This window comes from Mesitornis unicolor, unplaced genomic scaffold (genome assembly GCF_000695765.1).
Source record: "Mesitornis unicolor isolate BGI_N332 unplaced genomic scaffold, ASM69576v1 scaffold7832, whole genome shotgun sequence".
Classification (NCBI taxonomy): Eukaryota; Metazoa; Chordata; class Aves; order Mesitornithiformes; family Mesitornithidae; genus Mesitornis; species Mesitornis unicolor.
Window position 1 is genome coordinate 18,928 of NW_010168596.1, and position 14,999 is coordinate 33,926.

The following is a 14,999-nucleotide window of genomic DNA, read 5'->3' on the forward strand; positions in this document are numbered from 1 at the left end:
CTTTTTCCTAACTTTATCCTATAAGGGCCTGTCTAATTATACCAGGTAACTAAGCCAAATCTTGTTCAGCCAAATTGGCACTGGCTAAGTTCTAGTTTGATGAGTCCAACTTCCCTTGAGCTTGGAAAAGCACCATGCACGTGACAGAGAGGTAAAGCAAAGACATTCCTCAATAGTACTGAATGGGGTTCCTGAACACCTTCACACCTTGGCATGAGCCTCATTGAAAGCTGGCAGCCAGGGCCCATATCTACACCATCCACCCAGATTGTCCATCAGTTTGATTTTTCTTTGTACAAGCTGCTAAAAGATTGATTTTTCTACAGACAGAGATAAAATAAAATTTTAAAAAGCTGGTTTTCAGCCTACTGCTGTTTACCACAGCTGAATCTTGTTTCTATGTTTCTCTTCCCTGTTTCACTTTCTGAGTCCAGGCTACAGGTACATTTGAAATCCTCTGGCAGACTGCAGACCACATGCAACATATGCTGCACATTCTGAAGGGATTCTGGAAAGAAGTTTAGAGTTTATTAGAAGATGGAAACACTTTTGTTTCTGATGTGCAATTAGGGAGTTCCAAATCTTTTGTGAAAATCTGAATAGTTGGGTTAAAAAATTCCAACAGCCTAATACCGCTTGTAGTATCCAGGCTTGGCATTTAAATTAAACATCTCTCTCTTTCAAGGTGTGAGCCTCTTCATAGCCAAAAAGCAGCATTTAGTGTCAGGTGCCTACTGAGAAAATCTGCTGCTTCTGGTCTACCAAGGATTCATTTACCCTTTTCTTCTACCCTTCCCAAAAGCAGGGAAAAGGTTGCTTAAGATCTGGCACTTACCTTTTTAAAATAAGTTGTTTTACAGAAGTTGGGCCGGGTTTGGATTTCTTCCAGAGCAATTCCTAGAGCATCAACTGTGAAGGTCCTGTAAAAACACCAGCCTGAATCATTTACTTGCTGTCCTCTGCCATTACCTTATCTGTAAGCAAACTAACACCAGAGATGAATTATCTGGCTCTAGGCAGCTATGTTGAGTGGAGCATTTGAGATGATGTTGTGTATTTAACAAGAAGTGTTTTATAATTGAAACAAAAATAGTAGGAGCTAAATATAGACTTTTCAATTCATTTGGAATCTAGAGTTGGCAGTTTTTTTCTGTATAGTATTTGTACTGATTTCCTTATTTGAACCAATATGAAGTGATTTTTTTTCTTTTTAAGGCTCCAAGAATTTCAGTGATCCAACATTTTTGGTACACATCAGCAAGAAATATCTGATAATTACAAGTGAAAATTTAAAATTTGATTTTTTCCCTTGAACAAAGCTCCCGTGAAGAAAATGTCAAACTGGGCATTAGTGAACACTCAAAGGGTGACAGAGTGAAACTATACATTTTTTTCCAAATCTATTATTTTTGTTTAACTTTGATGAACAAGTCAAGGGTGGTGTTACTTTAACTCTGGTTGTAGAGATACACATTACTTCTTCCCACATTCATCCAAAGCCAGAAGTGCTCAGATACCCTTGAGTCTGGTGTGCACTAGTCATTGCTGACAAGTCAAATCAGAAAGTCCTCCTGTGTGATTTTCCTCTTGAACAGGTCCAGCAGAAATCTCTGCACCACACGTCCCCACATGATGTAGATGTCCTCTAAGTTTACCTGGGCAAATGGGAAGCAGTCTACTTTTCTGTAGAAGAGATGTTGCATGTCCAACAAAAAACAAAAGCATGTTTGGGTGAGACGTTGCCCATGGATAGCTGCCTATTACTGAGCAATGCAACGTGCAGCAGAAAAGCAACCAGTGGAATACAAAGTGAAATACCAAGGTTTCTTAGTCTTTAAAAGCCTAGTAAATGGAGGGTAAGCCACCTTGAGTTATTCTTTCACCTAACTGTATCTACCTAACTGCTGCTGTAGTTAGGAATCTGATATCAGTTAATTGTTTCTCTCTATGATTGGGAAGAAAGAGGATTCATCCCATCTTAACACATGATTAGGACTGCCCATTGGAAGTGTGCCACTCTACTGAATACTGAAAAAGCCAGGATGCCAGTTCACAGCCAAAGAAACCTATCCTAATAACAGAATCACCCACAAAAAACTCAAAGATCAATGTGGGCTAATACTTAACTTGAAGGCATGCCTTCAGGAGAGGTTTTATACAGCCTTTTTCTTTCCAAAACAAGTTGTTTTGCTAAAAATACCAGAGCTTCTTCAGTTCAGTCTCAACAGAAATGAAAAAAAAAGCTTTTCATTAAAGACTGCAACTACTGAATAGCAGGATATGACTTTCCACCACATCATATTTCTAGTTGCAGTCTTTTTGCAAATGCACCAGCAGCCCAGTGACAGAAGTGGTGATGTTGACTGAGCTTGCTAGTGACAGAGCTTTCCAATGACGGCAAGTTTTGCCTTCTCCTCTCCATCAGGTTTGCCAGTAGGTGAGTTCAGAATTAAATCAGGAAGGGCAAAGACATCACTGAATCATCTTTCAGCCTTTCGAAAAAAACAAAGAGCACATACTTGGCAGCACTTTAATTTCTATGGTTACTGATGAATAACAGCACAGCTGGGGAACTGTTGCTACAACCCACTAGCAGAGATAATTTAAGAGGTCACACTTAAGCAGAGCCATTACAAAAGCACTGTTTTCTGTTGTTTTGGTTTGGGTTTTTTTCAGGGATAATAAAACTGGGGACCATAGATCATACTCTTTGCATTAGTATCAAGTGGACTACCCTGCCAGTCGTAAATTTGCCCTTATTACTGTCATTGTTTAGAAAGCAATAAGAGGAAGAATGGCTCTTTATTTAAGACACCAAACCAGGACTGGTGGTTTCTGGACAAAATCATGACCAGGAACATGTTTTGCTTGGATTTTGCCACAGACTCAGATATTGATGTCTCCCATGCGAATGCAGGCAAATGCTCCATGCAGCTTGGAGAGCCTTTCTGGCCAGGGAGACCTGTATCAAGGCCTTGATTTCTACCAAGGGGATAGTGAAACAATTTTCCAGAAAAGTCTGGAAAAAAAAGTGTAACCCTGAATCAGAATGGTTTGGGAGCTCTGACAGACTTCTTGCGTGACCTGGGTGAAATGGCTGGTTTGTGCTTTCAGTTTTGATCTGTACTTCCTTTCTTATGTATTAGGGTACCAGTCATGAAACCCTGGTAACTTCACCGCAATACAATATATCCTTAAATAATTGATGGAACAGACCTCAAAGCCTCTTGGGCAGGGAAAGCCTGTTGCTTTGTTTTACACAGTGCTCTATTCAGGAGGGAAGTGAAGGCAAAATTCACCCTTCTTTTTGCCTGCCTGCTGTGGGTTTTTCTGAAGCAAACCCCTTCCTAAAACAGCCAGGGATAACAAAGACTTTCAGAATTTTTTTTGCTTTTCAAATTCAAAAAAGTAGCATGTTGTCAAGGAGCAGGAAAAATACTATTTTATATGCTTGTAGGTAGAATTGTAAAGGACACTGTTAAAAATATAATTATTAATACACTGAACCTGTGAGTCAGTCCACAGAAATGCAATGTTGCTGTCAATGCAAATGTTGCAATTATACATTTTATTCAGTGTAATGCAGGATTAGCATCAGAAAAGACAAATTAAATCCATGTAAGTCCTTTTGCAAGACTCTTCTTTCTACATACTGTCTCTACACACACTGGAACAAGCACATCATCGAGAATAAAACAGTTGACATCAGAAAAGTTTCACCCGGGACGGTTTTGGCCTACTTCTGCTAATTGCGTCATTACCCTCAAGCTACACTGAACAATTCATTAGTGGCAGACAGCTGAATTTCTAAAAGTGTGTGTAACCTAACTCTAACCACCAGCACGGTGGAAACTACTCTCAGTAGCTCCTCTGGGCGACCAAGGACACCATGAGCTTGAACAAATAAATATAAACAAAGAATGTTTTTCAATTTGCTTTCCATCTGGAGTACTGGATATTTTTCCAGTTTTGAAACCAAGGCACGTTTGCACGCTATTAAAGATAACCTTCTTTACCTTCTGCCATCTCTGATGATCTCAGTGAATTTAAGAGCATTTCTATAGGTCAGAGATTTTCCTTAGGTTTCACCTCTTTCACAGAATAACCTAATAGGCCATGGGTTGCTTAATTTTTGAAAATTCTTGGTTAAATCTTATTTTTTTAATAGAATCATAGAATCATAGAATGGTTTGGGTTGGAAGAGACCTTAAAGATCATCTGCTTCCAACACCACTGTCATGGGCAGGGACACCTCCCACCAGACCAGGTTGCCCAAAGCCCTGTCCAACCTGGCCTTGAACACTTCCAGGGAGGGGGCATCCACAACTTCCCTGGGCAACCTGTGCCAGTGTCTCACCACCCTCACAGTAACGAATTTCTTCTTAATATATAGTCTAAATCTACTCTCTTCCAGTTTAAAACCATTACCACTCATTCTATTGCTACTTGCCCTTGTAAGATGTCCCTCTCTGGCTTTCCTGTAGGACCCATTCAGGAACTGGAAGGCTGCAATAAGGTTCCCCTGGAGCCTTCTCTTCTCCAGGCTGAACAGCTTCAACTCTTTCAGTCAGTCCTTGTAGGGGAGGTGCTCCAGCCCTCTGATCATCTTCATGGCCCTCCTCTGAACCCACTCCAACAGCTCCATTGTCCTTCTTGTACTGGGGGCCCCAGAACTGGATGCAGTACTCCAGGTGGGGTCTCACCAGAGCAGAATAGAGGGGCAGAATCACCTCCCTCCCTCTGCTGGCCACACATCTTTTGATGCAGCCCAGGATGTGGTTGGCCTTCTGGGCTGCAAGTGCACATTGCCAACTCATGTTGAGTTTTAAATCGACCGACACCCCCAAGTCCTTCTCCTCCAGACTGCTCTTAAGCAGTCTCCACCCATCCTGTATTTGTGCCTGGAATTGTCCCTACTCAGGTGCAGGACCTTGCACTTGGCCTTGTTGAACTTCATAAGGTTGGCATGGGCCCATTTTAAGTCTAAAGCAAAGATGAAAGTATGATATTTTTATTTCTTTATTTCTAAATGCCTGATTCCACCTACTGGTTATGTTCCTACAAATAATTCGGCAATGCCAAGTGCTATTCCTGGCCGTTGGAGCCGAGGTGGGTGTTTGTGGTGTTGAGCTGTTGGAGCCGTGGCTGGGCCAGGGTGGCTGTGGACAGTTAGCCTTGCCCAGCGGTTCCTGAGCCATTCCCCATGGGTGGTGGCCGCCTCCTGTCTCAGAGGAGAGACGAGCTCGCCTGTAGGATTTCAGTAAATAAATACCCCCACTCAAAAAAATCTTAGCTGTCACCTACAGTTTAATTCCTTGAGACAAGAAATTAACTCATCTGAAATGCTGCTATTGCTCTCATCTTCTTTCTCTCTGGATCATGTTCATGTTTTTGCTCAGTAGCAGCTCTTCAGGAGCAAAGGGCCCATCACTCCATCAGTGGTATGTACTCCTCTTCGCCCTGTGACAGCTGAAAAGGACAGAGGCTGTTGGTGGATATTCACAGCCTTGTTTCTGGGTCGCAACAGAGGTGTTTTGGAGCAAGTGAAGAAGATCTAGGGACATGAGGATGTAGACTTTCAGATATCTCCACTAACAATCCACTATCTCCCCATTTCAGTCAGGAAATAAGCACCTTTGTTAGTGTCTTAGCTCTCCTCATGCACAGCATAGAATGCTTCTCACCTCACCCTATCTCTGAAACAGCTGTTAAGAATCATACCCTGTAAGTGCCTGTTCCTATTCAGGGATTATAAAAGGATTCAAGATGATCACCTCAGCTGCACCATTTGGTCCATATCTAAGGCTAGGAGAGGCTGGTTCAGGCATCAAACCTCTGTGCTAAATGTAAGTCTAGATGGAGGGTTGCTCAGCTCATAGCTTGATGAAGCATCACAGACCGTAAGTGTAAAGTGTCAGAGTGAATCTTCTGTCCCACCACACCCCAGTGTATTCAGGGCTCTTTGGCCAATGCTCAGCTTGCATACTGAGCCCAAGTTTTCCTCCCACCCTGCCTAACTTATATGTGAGGAACATCTGGCAGTTTCAACAGTTTTTCGGGAACTGGGGGTGCACCCAGTGAAGTAGCCTGGGACTTACATTTGTGAATATTCCTGGTAGATGCTGACTAACGTGCACCTGCTTCTCAAACAGGTCCCAGTCAACATACTAGTTATGGTCTGGGTTTGCTGTTGTCTCAGATGTGCTGATTCATCAGAGCCTCTCCCCTTGCATGCTGCAGTTGTCTTCTCCTTTCTCCTGGAACTGAGTCCAGACCCTATCATCTCTAATCACACAGGGTTCCCAGCAAAACAAATCACTCTTCATGAATCACCTCATAAGGCAGGCATTTAACAGTCCTCCACCTCTGGTGATCTACAGAGGTTCTGTGTAAATAGAGGAGCTGATACATCATCTTCACATTTGTTTAACTCTGCCTCTTCTGTAAAAAAAGAATAAGAATAAAGAATAAGAATAGAAAAAGATTTTTACAATTACACTGTACATGGCCAGTGTCTGTCCTCACCTTCACCATTCTGTTCTTCATCTCCCTTCTGTCCGCTAGAGCCAGCTGCTGCAAGTCCATCATTTTTAGTGCTTTTCTGCATTTAATGCTCCTTTGATAATTTTTAAGCTCTCAAGCAATGTATTACCTTACAGGTCATTAATGAAATACAAAATTATCAGACTGAGCATGGTCTAAATTTTCTTTTAAACACAACAGGTATCTAGCTTGGTGATTATAAACTGACAGCTCCTTGAATTGCAGTAGCTGGTGGTGATCTTGGTCAGAAGTGTTGTCTTGCTGAAAGCGTGATACAATTATGTAGTTGACCCTGTGCCTTTTGCTTGGCTTCAGATGACCAAATCAAGGAAGGTTGTGTGCTGGGGGCTTTGCTAAGCACAGAAAGAGATGGGACATGTGGACCAAGTTTAACCATCTACTAATTAGCTGTAGTTCTGCTTCTGACACCTTGAGGTGCATGTGGGCCTAGTTTCAACAGGAGGGACTCCAAAACCATTCAGAGGCAAATAGTAAAGACACTTTCCTGGGAAGTGCATTTCAGACATCTCAAACTAAGGAAGGAGATGGATGTGGTCCCTCCCTTCTCTCAGTTTGTACTTTAAAGGAGAGTTCCCCGCAGCCTTGTTTTAATGACTCAGCCTTACCCACAGAGGAAAGCTGTATGCTGTACAGCCTCCTGGGTGTCCTGCGCTGTTCTGAAACAGGGTCTGTAGATGCAGAGAGAAGCAAGAATTGAGATGCATCTGTCTGCAGGGTGCCTCCTATTAGCAAATCCTGCATCTCTTCTGTTCATGACATATACAACTTTTTGTTTGTGTTCCATCATACCTTTCAGACCTTTATCAGCCATAGTTGTCCCATGCAGTTTTGAGCAATGCTGTTATAGTGAGTTAGTTTAGCACCTCAAAAATAAAGTCAGAATGAATATTACATGTTTAAAATGTGTCTTGGACAGTTTAAATCAGGACAGAAAACTGTTGTCCCATTTAAAGCACACTTCTTGCTAGAACTATTTCAAAGAAATAGGTTTGTCTTGTTCTGTGAAATGGCTAAAAGATTTTAGGGACCATTTAATAATTATATACTGTCCAAGGAGATAAATAGGACAACAGAAAACAAGCTTTTCAAAATTCAAGGAAATGTAGCATGCAGCAATGATAATTTGGCACAGAGCACACACAATAGATTTTTTTTTCTTAACAGAACAATAATCGAAAACTGACTTAGCCTCTTAAATAAACCAATGACAGCTGGGAAAATCAGCAGATTGGCCCTTTGTGCCTGTTTATAGTAGATTTTGGCAGCAAGATAGTTGATGTAGTCTCTATAGGACACAGCTCTTATGTCTTCCAGATGTGCTTGACCTTTATCTTGGATAAAAAAGTGTCTTGCCATAGAAACTCTTGATTTATATACTCTTAGCCCAAGTAATCAGCTGCTTTAAGATGCTGAAAAAGACACTCTAGTGATGGCTGTGCTTCCATTGCTGTTTGACATCTGGATGTCTAGCTTGTGAGTGCTTGGATTTTCAAACGTGAGTTCATAATTTCAGCTCAATGTGACTGGAGAGCCCCTAATATGTGAACGCTCTGTAATATGGTAAGGGTTGCTCAGTACTCACAGAGGGATATTTAGGACATCCTTCCTTGGTTAGCTACTCTCAGTGGATGGAAGTAGAAAGAAAAATAGCAATAGCTTCTTCATGGGTTGCCTCTTATTATTTGCTTATGTGCAGAGGATGATGCTACTGTTCTCTCTGGCTCTTTGGGGAAACTCTATCAAACACATTTCCCAGAAAAAAGTTAAGCTACAGGCAGCTTAATGCTAATGTGTTGAGAAAAGCATGGACCAGCTCGTACCCACTGACTCTAGGGGACATGAGCAGGAGTCTTACCAATGCCAAGCCTGCATTGATAGAAATCGTTCCACTAATGAAACCCCAGAGCCAGGAAAGAAAGAAAAGGAGCCTCTGGCTATAAATGCATTTGAGCCAAAGGAGGTTTTGTAGTATGTTAATTTGACTGTGTCAAAAACTACAGTGACACTCAGATACAGTGGCCCAAGAATAGAGTGAATGTCATACATTAATGTTTATGGGGAGGAGAATAGGATGCAGTGGAGTAGAGGAGAATGGTGGAAATGGGTAGAGAGCTGTAGCATGAGAGGGAAGCTGTGGGCATCCTGGTCAGCAGATTGCTGGTAGCTGAAGAGTCATGCTTTCCTGCTCTCAATGGTGTTATGGCATCCAAGCAGCCCAGTTAACTTTATGATGACTAAATTTCTTGCTTTTCCTTGTCATTGAGGTCTCCTGAGACAGAATAGAAGATCAAGTACAGGAAACCAGGGAGAGACACTAGCTCAGAGAGCCACACATCTTGGTGAGTGCATCTGAGACACCCGCAGTGCAGCACTGCAAGACTTCTACCATCCCCACGCACTCCTTCCACCATCACATGAGGCAGCATGTCTTGGCCTCCTGTGACCAGACAGACTCATAGATGTGTATCTGTCACCTGAGGAGTAACGTTACCATAGGGCCATCTGATTACATGACTTTGTACAGAGATGCCTCTTGCTGGAAATTTAAAGGGCTGGAGCAGTTTATGACAGGGTAGACAGAGTTTACGGCAGAAGAAACCTGGCTGGAAGAAAGACTAGAGTCAGGCAGCATGAGCTGGTGGCCCACCAGTATGATCCACTTATAACAACAATGGGTGCAACTCTGCCCTCTGCATTGCTGTGGGACAGGAGGGCAAGGTTATAGAAAGGTGGGGGCATGTGAATGATGAAGGGAAGAGACAAGAGAGGGGCTGAACAACTTTCTCTTGTGTCCTTTTGAGGTCTTGTGACACAACAGTAGGCCAGTTTCAGAGTAGTAGGAGGATTCTGGAATGTAGTTTCTGGAAGACCATGTAGCAACATTCCTGCAACTGATTTTCTGAGGAGTTGTTTGTGGGAAATTAAAAAAAACAAACCCACAATAATTGTTCAAATAGGACCAAAATTGCACACAAATCAGAAATCTTGCTTTTCAGCCTTCGTGGCTAACTTCTGGCTCTTCTACTGAGACAAAAATGCCAGCTGGCAGCAGATGGACCATGGTTTCTGAGATGTTGTTCTCTGGAGATAGGAATATTTCTAGGAGAGGTGATAGGCAAGGCAGAACTTTGCTTCATCATATTGAGCCACCGGTGTAATGCCGTTGGAAGGTATTACTTAGTTTTGCAAAGTGGCAGCTCTAAATAGAGCTGTCTTCCTGTGTTTAGCAGAGCCCCCCTGTCCCCCTTAAAGAGATGACTTCTGTCTATAAATCTCCATTTCTTTCACTGCTGAGGAAGATGCAATGGTACACACACCAAATTATCCATATTCAGGGCTTTAATAATTTCAGAGTATCTTTAAATCATAAGGCAAATCAGGGAAGGCAGTAAGGCAATATGATAAAATGTTTTTAATCAAATGACAAAAATATCAAAATAGCCTAAAATAAAGTGGAATTTGACAAGTGGGAGGAGAAAACAGCTGTATCATCTGTTACTTTGCTGCGTAAACAATTAAATGCAATTACTTCTGGACACACTGTAGCACAGATAAAATGGTTTTTCACACACACTCCCTCTGCTTTCATCGGAAGTCCTCGAATCACAGGCTGCTTGGGTAATTTGGTAACATATGGCAAGCTGTGTTCATAGAGTGATGTGCAGATGTTTCAACCCAACCCTCCGCAGATGCTCTCTCCGTGTCTGGACCACAGGGGATGGGCAGGTGCTGTCAAACCACATGGCCACAGGCACTGGGTTCAGGCTGTGTCTTTAAGCTTGCTGCTAAGGAAAAAAACCACAGTTTACCTTCTCAGTGCTCTCCTTGCGACTCTTCCAAAATCTATGCCATTGCCGCTCAGATTTAACCCATACCTGTGATCTTTGCCAGATTTAACTGGTTTTATACCACATCACTCACATATGTCATGAAGTCTGAGAAGAAAGAAACCAGACATTTCCCAGACTATCAGACCAGCCACATTAGACAGCTGATGATATGTGAATGCAGCCTGTCCATGTGTTATGGCTCAGCTAAAGGATAACAAATATCTCTTTTATGGAACTGTTGTCCTGGGTCTTCTGCCTCCTCAGGTTCCCATGTGCACAGGGTCTGCCTCTAGACACCCCTGGTCCTGCTGCAGGGCTGCTTGCTTCTTCCTAAAGTCCCTGAGCCTTATAAGCTGAAAACCTTTGGCTCAGGGGCTGCTGCTTACCATAGACTGTTCAGTGGTTTGGGGTTTGTTTTTTGTGGTTTGAACGTTGACTTGCTTGCTCTGCCACACACAAGCACTGTAACCTGCATGAGACATGGCACAGTTTGTATAGGTGCACTGTGCAGGGAAATTCAGATACTGCATAGTGAGGAAGGGCTTTAGACAGAGTTTGTCTTTAAAGTGTGGAAATAGTACAGCGTAACCATTTCAAACACATTGAAATGTGCTTAAGTAATTAGAGAGGGTGTAAGCATCAAAATGCAGTTTGCATTAAATCTTCAAGCTTTTCAAAGCATTTATAGTTTATGTAGCTATATGTTAATCCAATCTACAGTTCTGAATATTCTCATAGCAACTGCAGAACAACAAATGATTTCCCTGGGCTATTTAAACATACCACCACCATTAAGTCCTCCAAGTTTTAATTAAAAGGAAATAACTCTAAACATCTTGAGGTAATTAAAATGATAGTATCTTCTGTAGGATGCATTTGTTAAAGTAATTCCTCTATGTGACTTTATTACTCAAAAATATAACTGCAACTTCATTACGCAAATTAGATTATCCATTTTTTTCATAAACTTAAAATGTAAAATATGCTCACAGTTTGCTGCAGTTCTTGAATGTAATAAGAGAATTCCCTCTCCCACATTTTACAGTGTAACTCTGAGATAATGACTTTATTAACCTTCATCTTAACTCTAATTAATATATCATGTCACAAATAGTTCCTTATTACCTGTTTGCCATTCATAATGCTTTCACAAGGAGTTGATTACTGTGGTAATGACTCCGTGTTAAAAAAATATACACACATACCTTGCTTTACACATTCATTTCTGGCTGAATTCTGACAAAAAGGAATAACAAACAGAGGGAAAACTATTTGATTAAGCCTGCTTAAAAATTGCTTATTTTTGCCCCTGAAGACACATTCATGGATTGAGTTTTGTAAATAAGCACGTGTCTCTGCGTGTCTATGTCTGTGTGTTGGTGAAATTTGTACCTTTAAAATTGAAATGTTGCAACATGTTGCAATAAACCACTAGATTTTAGAAGTTTTTAGAGAATAATATTATTCCAGGTGTTGCCTAGATACATATGGAAGCAAAAAATAACTGAACAAAAATTGCCACAGATGTATTTACTTAAAGTAGTGGTTTAAGGAGAGACTTCCACTGTGGATGAAAACTGACTGTCAGTCCGTCTGGTTCTTATGGTCAAGCTGTCTTGAAATTTTAAAACTCCTTTGAGTTTTCTGCAAAAACTATTGAATTCCCTCTCCCTGATACAATAAAACTTACTCTCAAAGTGTGTATCCATTATTTCCTTTTCTCTGTCCTTGGCAAATGCACCTCTGTCCTTATCATTTCCATGCCAAATACAAGAGATTATTTACACTTTCTCTTAGCACAGGACCTTGGCACTGTCCTCTGTTTTCTGTGTCTTCCCACTGCCTTCTCTATTAGATTAAGTGTAAACTCTTGGTCTTTACTCTCAAGGCTCTTCACAGCCTAGTCCTAATTTTGAAATCTTCCATTCACTGATAGGATATTTCCTGCAGGCACCATGATGCCATCCTTGATGCCAAGTGCTGGCTACCTATTTTCTCATAAGCTTCCTTTCCAAATTAGGAAGCTTTCAGAAAATTTCTGGATAAGCTTCCCATTGGCTGCTTTTTCATCTCACTCTTAAACTCCCCTGACATCATGTTTATTAAAAATTTGGCTAAAAATGACAATGGAACATTGAGGTTGCTGCACATAGCACTATCCAGTACTGACATAATAATTTGTTCATAGTGCATTTTTTCTTGTTTTCTATTTCAATTGCAAGGTTTTGGAGAGGTTTGTACAGCACTTAGGGTGGTGGGACTGTGGTCTGTGATTTTATCTCTCATGCATTACAGTAAGCCCTTCTCCTGTCTCCACCAAGAAACTACAAAAACACGTGATGAAAAAATACCAGATTTCTAGAATAACAGCCATACCTGTCTGTTCCAGTATGCTAATTATAATTTAACATTTAATATGTATTCAAGAAAATGTCAGATTTAAGGACTAACACAGATGTAGTTAATCTTGTCTTGAAGAACAGCATTTGACCAGATGACATCTTGAGTCACCTCAACTCTTACCATGTAGGAACATCTGGATGAGTCTGTGTGGGACCTTTTAATTGTTTTTCTTGAACATCCCTGAATGGGAATTTGAATAAATATGAGAGAATTATTCTGGTAATTCAGAGGTAACATGATGGTTCTGAGAACTAGTAAGACTCACCTCACTCCTAATGTTGATCTATCATGTTCCTCCTAAATAAAACAAACTGTAATCGATCATGTTGCAAATTGAACGTCTAAGGAATGTACCTTTCTATAGAAATTTTTGCTCTCTAATGTAAATTGAAGCAAAATACAGCATGGCTTTTTCAACTCCGAGCATTCTTAGGTCAAAATGAAAAAAAAAAACCAAGAAAATATTTTTTTTCCTTAAACATCTAAAATCCTGTCTTGTGAGATTAGCTGGTGAATCAAGTTTTGGATAATATTATTATGGGAGAAGTCAAGAAAACAGAAAGGTGACTCAAACAGTTTAGTGCCAGGACTATTTCTTAACACAGAGGAAAATCATCTTCTGGTTGCATATGGAATCCTCCCACAATGAACAGGGAGCTTGGCAACAGATATGAATCTGCAAATGCTCCAACTTTTGCTGTGGAATTGGCCTCGCAGATGGAGTATAATGAGGAGACACCAGAAAAACGGACACTGTGAAGGAGAAAACATAACATGGCTAAGTAATGCTGTGCCTATTTCCTTGCTCACCAAAAATGACAACCTGGTAGATAGAAAGGTAATTTTGCCTTTAATTCCCCCTGCCTGTCAAAAAAACCCAAATGAAACCCAAAACAAAAAGTGAGCCAAAACCATAGAGGGAAATTCCCTGAACAAGTGCTCTCACTATAACAGTGATGGCCTGTGCAGGCCAAGATGGATTTCTTCTACTCATGTAGAGTACAGAGGACAGCACTGCACCACCTCCCTGTGGGGCCACCCTGGAGCAGAGCTCACTAGTGAGACAAAAGAGTGGCTCTGGCTGGATCCATGCTGATGGGTTGTGCCTTGGATGAACAACGCTCAGTGTAACTGACTGCTGTGAAAATATACATAGCCCAACTGTGAGCGTATTTGTGTGCTGGGAGAAGAACTGGGCTGCTGCTTCCTCAGTGTCTTAGGCACTTGTGTGTTTCTTCCTTTTTATGATCTTGTCAAGGATTGGATAGTGGTAACCTTCCTCAAGTGAGAAAGGTAGTTCTTCTACAGAAATACTTTGTTAAAATCGTGCGTCCTCTGCCTCATGCTTCTGGCTGTGGGATTTATCCACAGCTTTGGCCTGGAACAGAATATGCATTTTCTGTGGAGCTGGAAGACATTCTTTTAATAAGGACTTGCAAAGAGATCAAAACAAGCACAGAAACCCAATTCCACCCTATATGTGTCAAAAATAAATTTACAAGTGGGAATACTCCCCAGGAGATATGTTTTTCCTGGCTTCTCCATCACATTAGTGAAATACAGCCAGTGCTACATTCTGGACTATGCAAACACTCATCATTGATAAACTAGATGAAAAAAGCCAAGTGTTTGTGTGGGCTCAAAAAAAAAATCATTATTTAATGACATTCAGAGAAGTACATTTTTGGAGGGCGGTTCAAATGGCACCAGCTGTTCTGAATATGAGATTTAAAGGATCTTGGTACAGCATATAACAAAACTATAGACCGTTGTTTGGCCATCCCAAATAATGTGTGTATATGCACATGCAAAGTAAACAATTTCCTTAAATCTCTCCCTAGTGATTGGACATAAATTAGATTTGTTTTGACATTCAACATTTTGTTCCACTTTTGGACAATCCAATAATACTGTAATCACATCATATTTTAAGCTTCTCTTTGAGGAGGCTAATATTGAGTTCTTTCGGTTTCCTGTTGTACCACACTTTTCTCCAGCTTTGAAGTCACTGCTGTTGCTCTTTTTTGCATCCTTTGCTGGTTTGTGCCCTGAGGAGGCAGTAGCCTGGCACTAGGTTTCTGCAGGCAGGGACAGAATCACCTGTAGAAATTTTCACTTTCTGCAACAGTTTCCACTTTCCAGGCAAGCCTGCACTTATATGGGTCTAACTTTGGATGTGGCTTTTTTGAAACTAGGGCTGGA